General features: G+C 47.1%; 1 protein-coding gene across 2 annotated transcripts in view; it reads right to left on the bottom strand.

Annotated features, from left to right (window-relative positions):
• The window catches only part of THSD4 (thrombospondin type 1 domain containing 4), a 715,204-nt gene that overhangs the window by 418,446 nt on the left and 280,673 nt on the right, over positions 1-16,085 (bottom strand). The window lies entirely within an intron of this gene.

The following is a 16,085-nucleotide window of genomic DNA, read 5'->3' as shown; positions in this document are numbered from 1 at the left end:
ATAGAAGCACCATGTGATTCAGCAACTCCACTTCTGGATATATTTCCAAATAATTGGAAGCAGGATCTTGAAGGAATATTTGTACACCCATGTTCATGGCAGCATTAGTCACAAGAGCTAAAAGGTAGAAGCAATCCAAGTAAGTGTCCTCTGACAGATGAAGGGACAAAATGTGGTGTGTATATACGATGGAATATTAGCTTTAAAAAGGAAGGAAATTCCGACACCTGCTACAACATGGATGGATCTTGAATACATGGATCTATGTGAAGTAAGTTACAAAAAAAACACTGTGCGATTCTACTTGTAGGACAGGGGTCTCAAACTCGCGGCCCGCCGAACAATTTTGTGTGGCCCGCAGACTAATCCACGAAGTTCAAAATATTTTGGATAAAATTAAGTAAGCCTAGGGGCCTACTTGTATTTTTCATTTCTCTAGCATCCTAGCTAGATATTAGCTTAGTTAACAGCAGTTATGATGCGAACTACAGTTTCTGGTCGTTTTGTGACACTGAGTAAACTGCATGTACGATTGTGCTTGTTGTACTGATTTTTTTTTGTTTTCAACTGCAGTGAGAAAAGTGTTGCATAACAGTTGCCTTTTGTAGACCTAGTGCGGCCCGCCGAATGGCTGTGATCTTGCTCTGCGGCCCACATGCTGAGTTGAGTTTGAGACCCCTGTTGTAGGAGGTCCTTAGAGTAGTCTAATTCACAGAGACAGAAAATAGACAAACTGCCACGGGATAGGAGTTGGGGGTTGGGGGGCACAGAGTTGTTGTTAAATGGGTACAAAGTTTTGGTTTTACAAGATGAAAAGAGCTCTGGAGACTGGTTGTACAACAGTGTGAATGCAGTTACACTACTGTACACTTCAAGATAGTTAAGCTGGTTTTATGTTATGTGTTTTTTTTACCATAATTTTAAAAAAATGGAGTCAATACTAAGAATCCATAAAAATCATAAAATCAAAAACTCTGTCTTTCTTCCCATCCCACCCTCATTATATTCCAAGGAATCAAATCAACACTTTAATAAAACAATCACTAATATCGGTGGCCAAATTCCCATTGCTGGGATATCTCCTGCCAGAACAAGTTCTGGCTCCTACTCTTCCTGTCAGCATGTGAGGCTGGGCATACAGAAGAGCTGAACAACAGAAAGCCTTTCAGAAAGGAGTACATTTAGGTAGACGGGAAAATCAGCTGTCTTTTGCAAACAAAAATGACACAACTGACCCCAAACCCGAAAGGCATGTGCGAGGGTTGCTGTGTTCCCCATTACCAGTGCCAAATCTCCATTGTTTCACCTTGTTCTCCCACTCTCCAGTGTCTGGCTCATGGTGGGGGCTCCATGAGGGTTTGGTGAGGAAATTAATGAGTCATAGCCAGACTAACGGGGAATGATCCGATCTGCTATGAGCAGAGAGGTAAGAAGCCCTCAAGAGCGTTAACATGCAAATCGACTGCCTCTTTCTGGATAAATTCAAGGGGTGATGTATGTAAAACAAGTTAAGAGTAAGTTCTCGTGAAAGTCTTATGTTTTACTGGGAACGTGTGATATCCTGAGTGCAGTTTGACTTGTCTTCCGTGTACGTGTGTAGACCACAAAAGCAGTTAACTGCTGATGGCCAAATAACAAATGCCTCTGCCACTCCCAAGGAGAGACTAAATAGCTCTGGGTTGAGAGAGAGAGAGAAAGAAAGAAAGAAAGAGAGAAAGAGAGAAGATCAAAGGAAGACCCAGACATCCCTGACTGTCAGGCAGCAAGAGGTCCCCTGGCCAAAGCAGAGTAACCTTTACTTGAACTTAGAGGAATGTTAGAGAAGGGGTCTGGGCTGGAGAAGAAAATCCCCAAGATGAGTCAGCTAAATTGTGCAGACCTGGATTCCGAGCTACATGCCTGAGATTCCCCTCTGAGTCTTTGCCATAGATAGCTAGTGCTCAACTTACGACCACGATTGGTTCCGACAGACCAGTCGTAACACAATTTGGTCGTAAGTTGAGTAGGCTATATGTACAGTACTGTAAAATGATGTTATAAAAATCTTTAAGTCATATTTTATCATAATTTTCTTTCATTATTGTTATATATCATAATTCTCTTTGTTCATTTTATGCCATTTGTATCATCTCTATACCATTTTGTTTCTTATTTTTACATTTGTCAGGTTTAAGTAAAACACTGCATTACCAGTACAACTGGTTTAATATTTGCAAAGACAATTTCCTCTTGGTAGACATCTTGGGAGGGGTTTGATGAAAAATATCCAAGACACAAAACACAAATTGCTGTACCGAGTCTGAGATAACAGCTGAAATGGTGCACGTGGAGATGGTAGTGCTGTAAGAAGCTGGTCCTCACTGTCGTACACCCAGCTGGGCAACGCTTGCGCTGCCAGACGCGGAGCAGTCGTGGCTAGCGATTGTGGTCGTAAAGTCGAATGGTCGTAAGTTGCATAGGTCGTAAGTCGATCAATATTTGTATACTTGTAATTAACAACAAGAACAAAAAGAGTAGTTCTTCTCTTTTAGTGATAGAACATAACAAGTTGAGGGTGAAAGTGGTGTCTGTGCGCGTCTGGGCCAATGCTTTGGGGAAAATACGATGCATTTCAGGCAATACAGTTCATACCTCTGACCCATTCATTTAAAAGTAGAGTAGAACATATTATGGTTTTCCTAAAAAAAAAAGTGTCTGAATGAATTTTGAGTTCTTTTTAAAAACTGATGAGGAGAAAGCATTGGGGGAGATAAAACAATGTTCTATTTCCAACTATGGGCCTGTTGTCCCTCTGTGGCTAATCCTGATTCACGGGTACCAACCACTTCCTTGGTTGCAGACGTCACCAACCACAGCATCCTGAGCTGATCTGGAAATATTTCCCCAACACCTGAGATCACCCAGACAACACTGTCCGTGGAAAAGATCCCTTTCTATAGCCACTGAGGCAGGTTTCTTTTTTTAATGTTAATGAGGGATGCCTAGCAGCTAGCTTCCAATACAGGGTCATTCAATTCTCCAATCTTGTGATAAAAAGCATCCTGCCCCAATCCTCTGAAGCCTAAAAAACAAAATGCAGGCAAGCTGGGAAAACCACTTGATCCCCACCCCCCTCCCCCAGGCTCGCTTGTGGCTGCACAGAAAATCTCTAGGGACCAGGGTAAAAAAAGACAGCAAGAAACAACAAAATCCCCTGAAACCGTGACTCCTAATGTAGCAAGTCCTGCAATGCAAATGCATGTTGATTAGAAGGCAAACAGAGCCCCATTCTGCCTATGGTTTCCAAACACAAAGCTTAGAAACAAAGGGTTTTTTTGTTTTTTTTGTGGGTCTTTTTTGCCATATTCTCACCAAGCCAGGAGGAAACCACTGGCCCTAGCTTTCATCCTTTACAAAGCTTACCCCTGAAGAGGGAGCCTAGGTAACGCCTACATGTTTCTTTCTAAAAGTTATTTACATAAAGGTCGGAATGTACGTATTTTAGGGGTCCTCTCTGGGTCTCACTCCTAAGAAACAAACCATCTTGTTCTGGAAAGTAGGAAGTCTGGGGCTGCACTCCCCCCCCACTACCCTACCTACACCCCCTTCCCCTCAAACTTCTTTTTCCCTGTGGTAAAGTCTCCATCTGCTGGAAAGTTAGATGTCTGCATTAAAGGCACATTATGTTAGTTTCATTTTCCTATAAATTCAGATCCAACTCACATTTTCGTTTTCACATTTATATGCATCACCACTTTATTTAAAACGTCTGCGTTTGCCCCTTATTTCCAAAGCCCCAATGGTCTTTACCGTTGAGGTATGCACAGTACCGTGGCCCCGCCCCGCACCCAGCCCTTCTTGGTCCCTCCCACAGCTTGCACAGACCCCCATGAGTCTTTCTTTATAACTGCACATCTTTAGGTTGGTCCTGAATCCCTTCTCTGAACCTGAACATTGTTTACCTGCAGGTCAGGGGTTCCTGTCCCCCTCGGGCGGCATTCCTTGAACTATGACCTTAGCTGTTCATAGCACAAGCTCTTTGATTTGGCCAGGCACACTGTTACGCCTGTTTGTCTTTGATTAAAAATAAATAAAGCCACACACATTTGGGCAGGGAGGACAATGCCATGGTTGCCACTCTCTTGTTTCTGGTGTCTCCAAGTTCCCTGCTCTCTGTATGCTGGCCCCTGGCCCCTGGGCCAGGCACCCACTCAGTGAGCAGCCCCAGGAAAGACGACTGCCTCTTGGACATGCAACACACCTTCGCCATCCTTCCTGCTTCTCTGTCAGCTCCCTGAGCATCAGTCCTCTTATTTCTGCAGAGTTCAAGTCTCCATTCTGCCATTCTTTCCTTTTAAAGTAAGCCAACATGCCATTTCACTTGCAAATTATTGCTTCCTGGTGTTAAACTCACGGTGAACCTTGAGCAGCCCTGGGGCTTCCAACTCTCTGTCTGTACAGCAAGGAGACCAGGAGGATCTCTTAAGCCCGCACTATTTATGATGGTCGGGGAACCAAGAGGGCAGATAAGCAAAGAAGCCATGTTCTTCAGCGGCCTCTCAAAGATGATAGAAGCAATAGAATCCGAGATGGGCAAGGACATACAGCTGGACCAATCCTGTCCTCCTCTCGGGACTGGAGGGGGGCCGGTGAAGGGCATGCTAGACAGGAGCACACCTGACTATAAGAAAACAGAAGTCAGGTAAGCCCACGAGAGCCAGACCCTCGTTTGTCTTTCCAAAGACAGCTTAGAGCTGTAGAGATGAACAGGCTAGCCTTGCCTGGTCCTCCACAGCCATTAGCCAGAATGCACCCAAGAATGAGAAAAGCTGAAGAAAAACTCCCTCTCTCTCTTTCTTTGTCTCTTACCTGTCTGTCCCCTCTCCACAGCTGCCCAATTCAGGGGTAGAAGTGTTTAATTTCAACAACTGGTTTAAAATGAGTTCCCATCTTTAGCCTAGAAGAATTAGGCCTATTGAGCAGTGACTTCCAGCAATGGAAGAGCCATTCAGTTGACACATTAATCATGGCTAATATTTAAGCTCACTCCATTAAAAGCAAAAGCACAGTGGAGTGGGCCAAGTGCTGTAGCAGGACCGAGTCTGGGCCCAGCACTGTGTCCGTAGGGTCAACACGTGTTCTTTTCCTCCCCCTGCCCCCATTTAGATGCTGAATTCCTTGAGGTTGATGGGACCTGTTTTTTCAGTCTGTAACCTAGACAGAGATCCTCTTTCACAACAGCCATCTGTACTCAGTAAGTGCTTCTTATCAAATTGGAACAGACTGGACTGACCAAAGCCCACTCACATGGAGAGACTGCTGGTGACTTGCTGCAGAAGTCCCGCCCCTCACTCATCTGGTGGGCACTCTCCAGGTCTCCTTTGTGGTGTTTGCAAGAGGTAGAAACGGTGGCTCGTCCTTTCTACTTTACCTTCACCTGATAGAAAAATTGTCACAATGTGTTGACATTGCTATAAAAAGTCACTTTAATGCCATCTGTAGGAAAGTTGTTATAGTAAATATGCAAATTGGTCATCCTTAGAATGAATACAGTCATCATAAAAATATGAAAAAATCAAAATAATAAAGATATTTATAATGTAAACACTGCCCCTCGAGAGGAAGTAACCTGTAAGGAACAGCCTGAACAGCTGGACACAAAAACTGTGACTGTGCATTGGTGGCAAATGGTAGAGCAAATTGATGTTCTGCTATTCTTGTGTGGGCTTTCAGAAGAGTCATCAATAGAAAGCGGTGTGAGTGTGTGTGTGCATGTGTGTGTATACATGTGCATGCCTGGGCATTAAGAAGGAGGCAGAGAGGTGATCACAAGTTGTATCACAAAGATTCTAAAGAATGACTTCTCTCCATCACAAAGTTCTCAAGGTTGGACCTGTCAACTTGCCCACAGAAGGACTTACCTGGAGGTACACTGCTAATTTGGGTACCAAGTATCTGTCCTGATATATCACAGCCCACTGCACTCTGGGAGCTGTCCATAAACCCACAGGGACATTTGTCAGGGTCATTCCCTGCCCTGCCCTCTGCAGACCACCACCTCTCCCTCACTGCTCTCCTGTCCCTTTGCATCCCTGCCACTGGTTGCCTGGTTGCCCTACCTGTGGGCTGTTCCTCCCTTGGTCCTCCTACCTGTAGAGGAAGGCATTCTCTCAGGGACATGCCTCAGAGTCGGAAGCTCCTTCTTTATTCTCTGTTTCCATCCCCACATTCCTCTCCCGATCTGTGGTCCTGGGTTCCCAAATGCCTGTTCAGCAAGTCCCACCAGGACAGAGGCTTCCACCTAAGACTCACTCTACCTCTCGTCACGTCCCTCCCACACCCCTTCTTCCCACTGGACTTCCTTCCCCATCAGGGCTGTCATGAGTGCAGTCACATCGCTTCAAACAGTGTCATCTTTCAGTCTGCTCTGCCCCTTACTCCTTCTGCCATCCAGCCTGGCTGCTTCCCCTCAGAGGGTCTCCAGGGTTTCTTTCCCACGTCGGCTTCCTGCTCCCACAAGTAGTGCCACCCCAGGCGTGGACACTGTGGCAGACTCCTCTGGGCCCGCTCCTCGCTCGTGCCCTGCACACACCAGCAAGGCCAGAACTCTTATAGCACCTCTTTTGAGTGTCATCATCTTTCCCAGCGCTGAGCCTTTTGTGTCTCCCTACTGTGCATGAAGTCCAACCTCCAGATCTGGGGGACGAGGACCCCCACAGTCGACTTCACTAGTTGTCTGCCAACGCTGCAATCCAGTGGACTGGGTTCCAACCCCAGCCAGACTGCACTCCTTTAGGGAACCCAGCCCACTTTTCACATTCCAACGTCCATACCTTTGTTTGTACTGGTGTCACCACCTGGACAGGAAAGCGAAGGGAAAACATTTGGTTTCCTCAGGTTACACCAGAATCGTGTATGTCCACGGACAGATACTAAATGACCTAACCCAGCCCCAGGAGGGGGGGATGGCTAGGAAAAGGTCTCAACACAGAACAAGGGCCCACAGGCGTGCTGGTCAGTATGGGGCAATCCAGCGGCCGGTACTGAAGATCCAATCAAGACAAGACTAGTGTCATGGGGAAGGACGCCCAAACTAGGGTGCAAGGAAGGAGGCTGGGTCCTGGAAGGCCAGAGCACGAAGGTCGAAAGAGAACCCACAGCAAGGCAGTCCACCCTGAGCACCGCCTTCATCATGTTCTGCATAAATTCAGGGCCGGCTTCACACCAGAGACGACAGTTGCAAGGTGATAGATACATAAATTCACCAGAACTTTCAACTGCCCTTTTGCTGTTCCGCTTGTCTATCTGACCCCACCCTTACTTACTTATCGCCCCTGAAGCAGAAAAGTTCTAGGAAGCTGGTTGACCGCCCCAAGGAGAAGCGTTCCAGGATGCCGAAATTGTAAAACTGCAGAAGGGAGCACACCAGAATTGCTGACTCCACGCACACTTGCTCAAAGCTCTCCCCACCTTAATAAATGTTTGCCTCAGAGTCTGTTTCAGTGCACTTCTCCCCGGAGTTCCTCTCTTCCTTTCAATAAAGCCTGTTACTCTGGTCTTTTCAGACTCCCATGGATTCCAACACAAGGGACATGAGGACACCTTACTTTTGTAACCACGGGAGACATTACTAATCAATTATGGCTTTTGTTCACCATGGGAATACTCATGGCCTCAGAACCCTTCACACAAGGTCTCCAAACAACCATTGCCAATCAACTGGAAGTCGCACATGAGATTATTTGTCACATCTGGTCCCAAAGTCACAGGTAGGGCCAAATGTATATGTGAGATTACCTACAGATTTACATCGTCATCACCCAGAGGGCTTATGAAAACAAACTTCCCCGTTCCACCTCCAGAGTCTCTGACCCAAGGTCAGAATTTGAACTCCTCTAAGTTCCCAGATGAGGCTGATGCTGGTGGTCCAGGGGCTATAGTCTGAGCACCACCCCACTAGGTAAATTTGTTTCATCTCTCCTCATGTTCTGAGCTTCTCTTGGGCCAGCTGGAGGCTTTTCTCCTTGGCTTACAATGGCCTCAACCATCTCTATTCTCAGAGAGCGCCAATCTGCTTAAATAATTTGACAACAAATGTGTATTATGCTGGGAGTGACACAGACAGGCCAAGTCCTGCTCCTGCAAAAGTTGCACTATAGGAAACAGAGGCACGGACTGGGTAACAGGCAATGACTATTCAGTGTGACAAGCGTGGTGATGAGGACAGACAGGGCCCCATGGGAACACACAGCTAGCATGCCTCGCCCAGTCCTGGAAGGTCAGAGAAGGCTGCTTAGAGGAAGATGCAACTGAGATAGGGTTTGAAGAGCGAGACAAAGGCAGTTGGAGAGAGAAGAGACTCCCTGCCTTGGGCTGTTCCCCTCTGCACACGCTTGTATACACCTACCTGCGTCATTTCCACATCTCCACAGTGACCTACGCAAAGGGGAGAATCTTTACTCGCCTATGGGCACTCCTTAGAGTGCTTGGGCTCTAAATAGCAGTCGTGCCTATGCTTGCTCACTGACTGAGCGCACACACTGCAACAGGCCAACTGTTCTGCGTTCAGGAAGGCCGGAAAAGGAGGAGGGGGAATGCGGGGAATGCTCCCTTCTGGGCCTTGGGTGATTTCTGTGGCTGAGAGGATTTCTCTAATTCCCTGCAGAACTGGGACGCGACATCGAGCCCCTGCTCTAAACCTGCCTGTGTCCACTGTGCTGTCTCACAGCAGGCGGCCTATCTCCCCAGGCAGTGATCGATGGCCCCCAGGCCTAGCCTCCACGTCCACTCCCGGCCCCAGCCACCATCTGTGAACAGTCTCTTGCCTCAGGAACAGCTGTGCCTAGAAAATTGTTTTGCACATTCATAAACAGAGATTGGGCATTTTCGTCTGCTGCCTTAGTTTCAGTGAAATCCTCTTTCCTAGGATTCAGAGTTTGAGGATCTGGACTGCTGCTCAACCTCAAGGTTCATGCCCCAGAGCAGCCTCTGAGGAAGTTGTAGGGAGTCCCAGTGTTCTGAGGAGGTCAAGGCCTCCCCTTTTGATGGCCCAATTGGTAGACCACGACTCCTTCCCTCCACTCCTCCACTTTCTGATTTAGAAATTTAGATGGACATTTTCTTACCATGTCCCCTTCCTTGCTGAACCTGTTTATTCGTATTTAGAATGTGTTTGGCTCATGTCCCGTTTTTAGGTGGGACAGGAAGTGACAAAAAAATCCATTAGCCGTTCTTGTCTCCTATCCATCTTTGTCTCTGCAAAAGTTGGCACAGCCTGACACATACTGCATGCTCCACAGATGGAAAATGAATAAAATGATTATGGTATCAATCGAATGTACATTTGAAATGAGGAAAATGAACAAAGTGTTTTGCACAGAAGGTTATACTTCCCTCTGCCCCCCATTTGAGAGCGCCAGCTGCCCCCACAATCAAGGGCGTTGGGGAGAAAGTGCCCAGTGAGTACTAGCAACATGTTGGTGTCGCCCGCAGGGAGTGCAGGCATGTCACCCAGCCGTGCACAGCTGCCTGAGACAAGGAAGACACAACTGGTGCTGTGGGTATCATCAAGCCTATTCTCTGACCTGGTCATTAAATTTGATCTAGTGTTCATACAACATACCAAGGAAAGGGTTACCCTGGTGATTTCTTACAACTGATTACAGATCAGCAAGTTCCAGAATTTTTTAAATAATTATTTTGTAATTCCCAGGGACCAGCATGCAGCGTTTGCCTGTGGATACTGCTTTCTCCAAGAAACACTTATGTTCAATGGGAACGCCCTCTTTTGTGAACTACCCGTGACCCTCAAGAGGGAAAAAGCTAGAGGCCCGCACTTGCAGAGTCTCAGAATTTGAGAAACAGAATTGATTGTGAAAACATTCACCTCGACCCCTGTATTTCATGGGGGGGCCATCTTCCCAGGGGCAAGTTAGTGGTAGAGTTGGGCCAAGAATGAACATGTCCTGCCAAATTATTAGACATGAAGAAAACCTCACCACCAGACCTTATGTATGTAGGTAAGACTTCCTGCTCTACTGGGAATAAAAGAACAAAAATATAGTTGAATGTCAGGTTTGGTAATGTTTTCAATGATAAATTGCTATTTTAAGGTCACAGACACCTTTAAACAATCTTTGTTGTTGGGATCTCCTGTGTGTGTAAGACCCTGAACTAGAAGCTATGAAAGTCCAAGATAAAAGCAAGCCAGACTTCTGTACCTAACACCAACCAATTAGCAAATACAGAGAGACAGACTACTGCATGCACCCAACCGGGATCCACCCAGTATGCCCTCTAGGGGTGATGCTCTACCCATCTGGGGCATTGCTCTGTTACAACCAGAGCCATTCTAGCACCTGAGGCAGAGGCCACAGTCATCCTCAGTGCTCGGGCCAACCTTGCTCCAGTAGAGCCTTGGCTGCAGGAGGGGAAGAGAGAAATAGAGAAAAAGGAGAGGGGGAAGGGTGGAGAAGCATATAAGCACCTCTCCTGTGTGCCCTGGCCGGAAATCAAACCCAGGACTTCTACACACCAGACCAACGCTCTACCACTGAGCCAACCGGCCAGGGCCAATAGAATTATTTTTAATCTTTTGCTTGCACCTGATCTCGGGTGGGGTGGTAGAGTAATGACTACAGCATTGGCCTGAAACACTGGGGTCCCTGGTTTGAAATTCCTAGGTCGACAGCTTGAGTGCAGAATCATCAACATGATCCCATGGTCACTGGTTTGAGTCTAAAGGTCACTGGCTTGAGCAAGGGGTCACTGGCTCGGCTTGAGCCCTGCTTTCCATCAAGGCATGTATGTGAAGCAATCAATGAACAACTAAAGCAACTACGAGTTGATGCTTCTCATCTCTCTCTTCCCTTTCTCTCTTCCTTCCTGTCTCTCTCTTTCTCTCTCAAATCAATTTTAAAAAAGAATTAAAACCTATATACTTGCAAGTTACAGACATTCCTTTTAAATACTCTTAGACTGAAGAGTCAATCAAAATTGAAATTATGAACTATTTAAAAGAATTGTTTCCAATCCTAGCCCTAACACTCTCTGAACACTTTAGGACAAATCCTATAGTCTTTCTATTTCTTTCTTTCTAAAAGGTAGTCATGGCAAGGACTAGAAGAGACAGCAAGAAGAAGGCTCTGGCACAGTAGAGTGGTTGTTTGGTGAACTGGATGATACCACTAAGGATGTTAAAATGGGGCTGCTGCTGTCTCGTCTGTAGCTCAGATGGGGAAACAGTGGATGTTTCATTCTGAAGAGACTAATGGACAAACATTTCAAACTTGAAAGATGAACTCATGGCATGACCCTTTAATCCCTTACTGTGAGAAAAGGCTAGTTTTGAGAAAACGGAGCTGGAAAGGAGATTGTGGAGAGCGCTGTGCTGGGATCTCCACTCCTTGGGACACAGCAGGGGTTTTCCTTCAGGTCAAGAGAGAGGAGCTTCACGGAGACCACTGGTGGGGGGTGGGGTGGTCGGCCCTCCTTACAATCATTGGACACAGAGCCCTGGGTCCAACTCATGCCTCGAAAGTTTAAAAGGTTAGACGCTAATGTGCAAACAAAAGGGGAGGTGTCTGCTGGGCACTGCTGTCATGGAGACTGCCAGGGCAGGTGGTTGGGGGTGCTGCTTGTGGACCAGCGAGAAGGCATATTAGGGGAGAGGGCCAGTCTGAATCTACTTTAAATCCCACCTAAGAAAACTCCACAGGAGGGTGACAGAACCCCAGTGGAAAGGGTCAGTGTAGGGTAGACCACTGGAAGAACAGAGCTGAGAAAACTGGTAGCCAGCTAGAGGAACATACAACATGTGTGTCAGGAGAAATACCATCCGGTTCCCCGGGAGGTCTCGGAGCCCACAGAAGAACACAGGAGGGGAGGGGTCAGCTCTAAAGCCCCTCCAGATGCTACTCTACAACAAGTTTGTCAATGAAGAATTTCCTGCCTTCTCCTGTTCCCTCTCTTCAGGAACCCTTGTCACCAACATCAGTGAGGGTATGGGAGAGGACAGCAGTAAGGAGCCTGAGCCTCCCTCACTGGTAGCAGGTTCTAGTTCACAGTGTGGAGCACATACACATGAAAGCAAGTCAGAAAGTTGGATTATGATGCAGACTGGACAATTTTAATAACTGAATTGAAACTGTGTTGTCAACTTCCAGTGGTCCTAAGAGTTTTTATTAAGTCAAGAGTTACCGGGCCCTGGCCGGTTGGCTCAGTGGTAGAGCATTGCCCTGGTGTGCAGGAGTCCTGGGTTCGATTCCCGGCCAGGGCACACAGGAGAGGCACCATCTGCTTCTCCACCCCTCCCCCTCTCCTTTCTCTCTGTCTCTCTCTTCCCCTCCTGCAGCCAAGGCTCCATTGGAGCAAAGTTGGCCTGGGCGCTGGGGATGGCTCCATGGCCTCTGCCTCAGGCGCTAGAATGGCTCTGGTCGCAACAGAGTGGTGCCCCAGATGGGCAGAGCATCGCCCCCTGGTGGGCATGCCGGGTGGATCCCAGTCGGGCGCATGCGGGAGTCTGTCTGACTGCCTCCCCATTTCCAACTTCAGGAAAAAAAAAAAAAGAGAGTTACCTGAAACGTCATGGGAACTGCTTGCATTTTCAACCAAGGCCAGTAGAAGAACTTTTACTAACTTACTTTTGAGAGAAAAAAAAAGTTTCTTGTAATTCCATCCATGAGTTTCTTGGCCAGCTGACTGGTTACACTAAGAAGTTCCATTCCAACCAGAACCCACTTCAGGGGGTCCGATACCATGAGCTCCATAGGAAGCCAAAGACCACCTTTCAGTTTACCAAACCTCTTCCTTCCCCTCTCACTCCCTGAATGTCTATAAAGTATCCGCATATTGTGTTGTTGAACAAAGGCCATCACTGGGCAAGAGGAAAATGCATGATGGGAGAGAGATCCTGGGAGATGTGAATGCACAGAGGAGGCTTTTCACCAGAAGGGCAGGTCAGGGCCACCAGAACTGAAGGAGGCTAGGGTGAGAATCCCAGGCAGGCAGGAAGAGGACATGATGGAATGGAGGTTATCTGGGATTAGGGCCTCCACTATGGAGTCCAGCCTGGACCACTATTTGTCAGTCTGTTACTGTCCATCAACAATAGTGACATGAGACATGGAAGGCTGAAAACCACAAGGCAAGCTAAGAGAGGCGGGAGCTGGGGCTTTGTCTGCTCCACCTGGAAATCCTCATGCAAATTTCTTCAATTGCTATAAACCCAATAAAATTAGTCTTGGCTGGTGCTCCTGTGCACATAAATTCACTCACACGCATGTTCCCCCCCTCTCTCTTTCTCTCTCTTTCTCTCTCTCTCACACACACAGATACAATTTCATAAACCAGAAATGAAATGATCATCATTCTCAATGGCCTGATAAGTGATTTCTACATTGTTCTTGGGAGAAAGAAAATCTGGGAGATGTAGTTCAGGTTCCAAAATAATAGAATTCCTAACATAGTTTACTGTTTAGGTGGAAGTAATGGGTCAAAAATATTTGTGATTAGGTCTGTTCCCCAAACCTGCAATTAAAGAAGCTTTGAATGAACGTTAATTCACATGTGCAGCATACATCCCATTGATAACCTGCCCCGAATAAGCTTCAATTTCACCGTTGCTCCACTTCTCTGACCAGAGCACACGCCTCTTACCATGACATGCTTTAAAACTCTGTGCTGTACAATGACTAAAAAGAAAACACAACTGTCCAAAATGATGTGATGAAAATAAATAAGACAAAAATGAATTAAATGCATGCTAATCGCCATGCAGGGAAATCTTACGAGGCCTGGAAATGCTGACATAGGTACATCTATCCATTCATCCATCGAGACCTGATTTAGTGGCTGTCTCCTCTGTGTGGCCGTTCTGAACCCCAGAGGGAAAACAGTATTTCCTAGAACCACTACCAGCCAATTTTTAAAGCAACACTGTGTGGTGGATACCATGCTCTGCGTTTGAACAGATAAAGGAACCAAAACTTGGGTCTGTTGAAGTGTTTTGCCCAAAGGCACATCCCAGATGGCAAGTGGGAAACTAACATTTATTACAGACTGCCACGACACAGAAGTCCTAAGTACTGAGGTATGTGCTTTCTCATTTACTACGAAACCTCTGAGGCAACTAATGTTACCCCTGACCACAGATGAGCAAAGGGTCTGCTCTTGCTCAGTGCTGAAGGAGTGGGGAATAGCAGTGTTGGGACTCAAATGCAGTTTTCCAACTCCATTCCTGTGCAATCCCATGTCACCATGCTGCCTCTTCAGAAATGGTCCCTGTTAGATTCAGGGAGTACTGGGGCTGCCAAAGAGTGTAACTATTGAAGGAACAGTAAGTGCTGATATGGCTCCTGTGAGGCTGGGAACAAAGAAGGTCAGAGACCCTTATCAGAAGTTTAGGTTTGAAATTCGCCACTAAGCTAAAACCGGCCCCTGTTGCTATGCCAGCCCCTGTTGCTATGCTGCGTGTGACCTCCCTAGCCAATAGCTAAACTGCCACATCTGCTTCTGTACTATACTTGCTCACTTAGGATATATAAGCACTTGGCTGTAAGCTCCAGGCGCGGCTCCCATTTGCAGCTCCTTGTGGGCACGGTGTCTCTGGACATCTCGGGAGTTCGCCCCTGCACAGGTTAAATTGGCCAATAAAGTAACATCTTAACTCCTGAAAGTCTCTGACGTTTGTTCTCTTATCTGGTGGATGCTACATTTTGGGGGCTCGCCCGGGATTCTCCCTTGGCGGAGTTTTGGGTCGGAGACCAGAAGGACAGCTTGAGCTGAGTAAGTATTCATGGAGGATCCTCATTTGGTTTGGTTTTGGGCTCCAGAGCATATAAACCTGAGGTAGTAGGTGGGACGCCGCTGGTAACCTACCCAGGGCTTTCAGAACAGGACGCCGTTTTCTGAAAAGAATTGTTAACTCTAGGAGTTAATTTTGGGAGTGACCAGTCACATTAGGAATCCGTTTTGCGCTGCGCTGCGTTTTGTCTGAGCTCAAATGACTGAGTTGAGTGTGAGAGAGACAAGTGTGTTCCTTGTGTTAATAGTGTGTGTTTCCTGTATCCTACCCTTTCTCATTATTCCTGAGTCATCTAGGATGGGACAACAGGAGTCTGTGCCGGGATCCCTGCTCGAGTGCCTGTTGAAGAATTTTTCTGATTTCCAGAAGAGGGCTCAGGGGTACAGAGGTCCGCAGCCGAGTCCAGGTTTCCTCCGGACCTTGAGCCAGCTGGAATGGCCTGCATTTAATGTAGGACGGCCCACAGAGGGCAATTTTGACCTTCCAATTTTGTTTGCTGTCAGAGTCACGGTCTATAGGGCTCCCCACCCAGACCAATACCTGTATATAGATATGTGGGTAGATACAGCCATTTTTGCCTCCTCCTCCAGGAGGCGCAGCCATCTTGCCTCCTCCTCCGGGAGGGCAGCCATTTTGCCTCCTCCTCCGGGAGGGCAGCCATCTTGCCTCTCCGGGAGGCACCACCGGCACCAGATGCTGGCCCACGGGCACCTCCTCGCCTCATCTATGTGCCTTTTTCCACTAGTGATTTATACAATTGGAAACATCAGAATCCCCCATTTTCCGAGAAACCTCAGGGATTAATATCTCTCCTTGAGACCATTTTTAGGACCCATCAGCCCACATGGGATGATTGTCAGCAGATTTTACAAACCCTCTTCACTTCTGAAGAAAGGGACAGAATAATGAGAGAAGCTGCTAAGGCGGTATTAGGAGAAGAAAGGGAAACTTAGGAGGGAAGAAGGAAAATAGAAGACGTTCTCCCGTCTCAACCTCCTACCTGGGACCCTAATACCACTGGGGGAAGGGACGCGCTCCTCCAGTATCGCCGGGCTCTGTTGAGGGGGCTCAAGGCAGCAGCTAGAAAGTCAACCAACTTTAGCAAAGTAAGTGAAGTCATCCAGGGAAGAGAGGAATCCCCAGCAGCCTTTCTAGAGAGACTCATAGAGGCTTATAGAGTATATACCCCTCTAGATCCTTAAGCAGAAGAGAACAGGAGATTAGTAAATATAGCCTTTGTGACTCAGGCCGCTTCAGATATTAGGAAAAAGCTTCAGAAGATTGAGGGGTTCGAGGGAGAGAA

The sequence above is a fragment of the Saccopteryx leptura genome, chromosome 6, assembly GCF_036850995.1.
Source record: "Saccopteryx leptura isolate mSacLep1 chromosome 6, mSacLep1_pri_phased_curated, whole genome shotgun sequence".
Lineage (NCBI taxonomy): Eukaryota > Metazoa > Chordata > Mammalia > Chiroptera > Emballonuridae > Saccopteryx > Saccopteryx leptura.
This window is presented reverse-complemented; position numbering and strand designations above follow the sequence as displayed.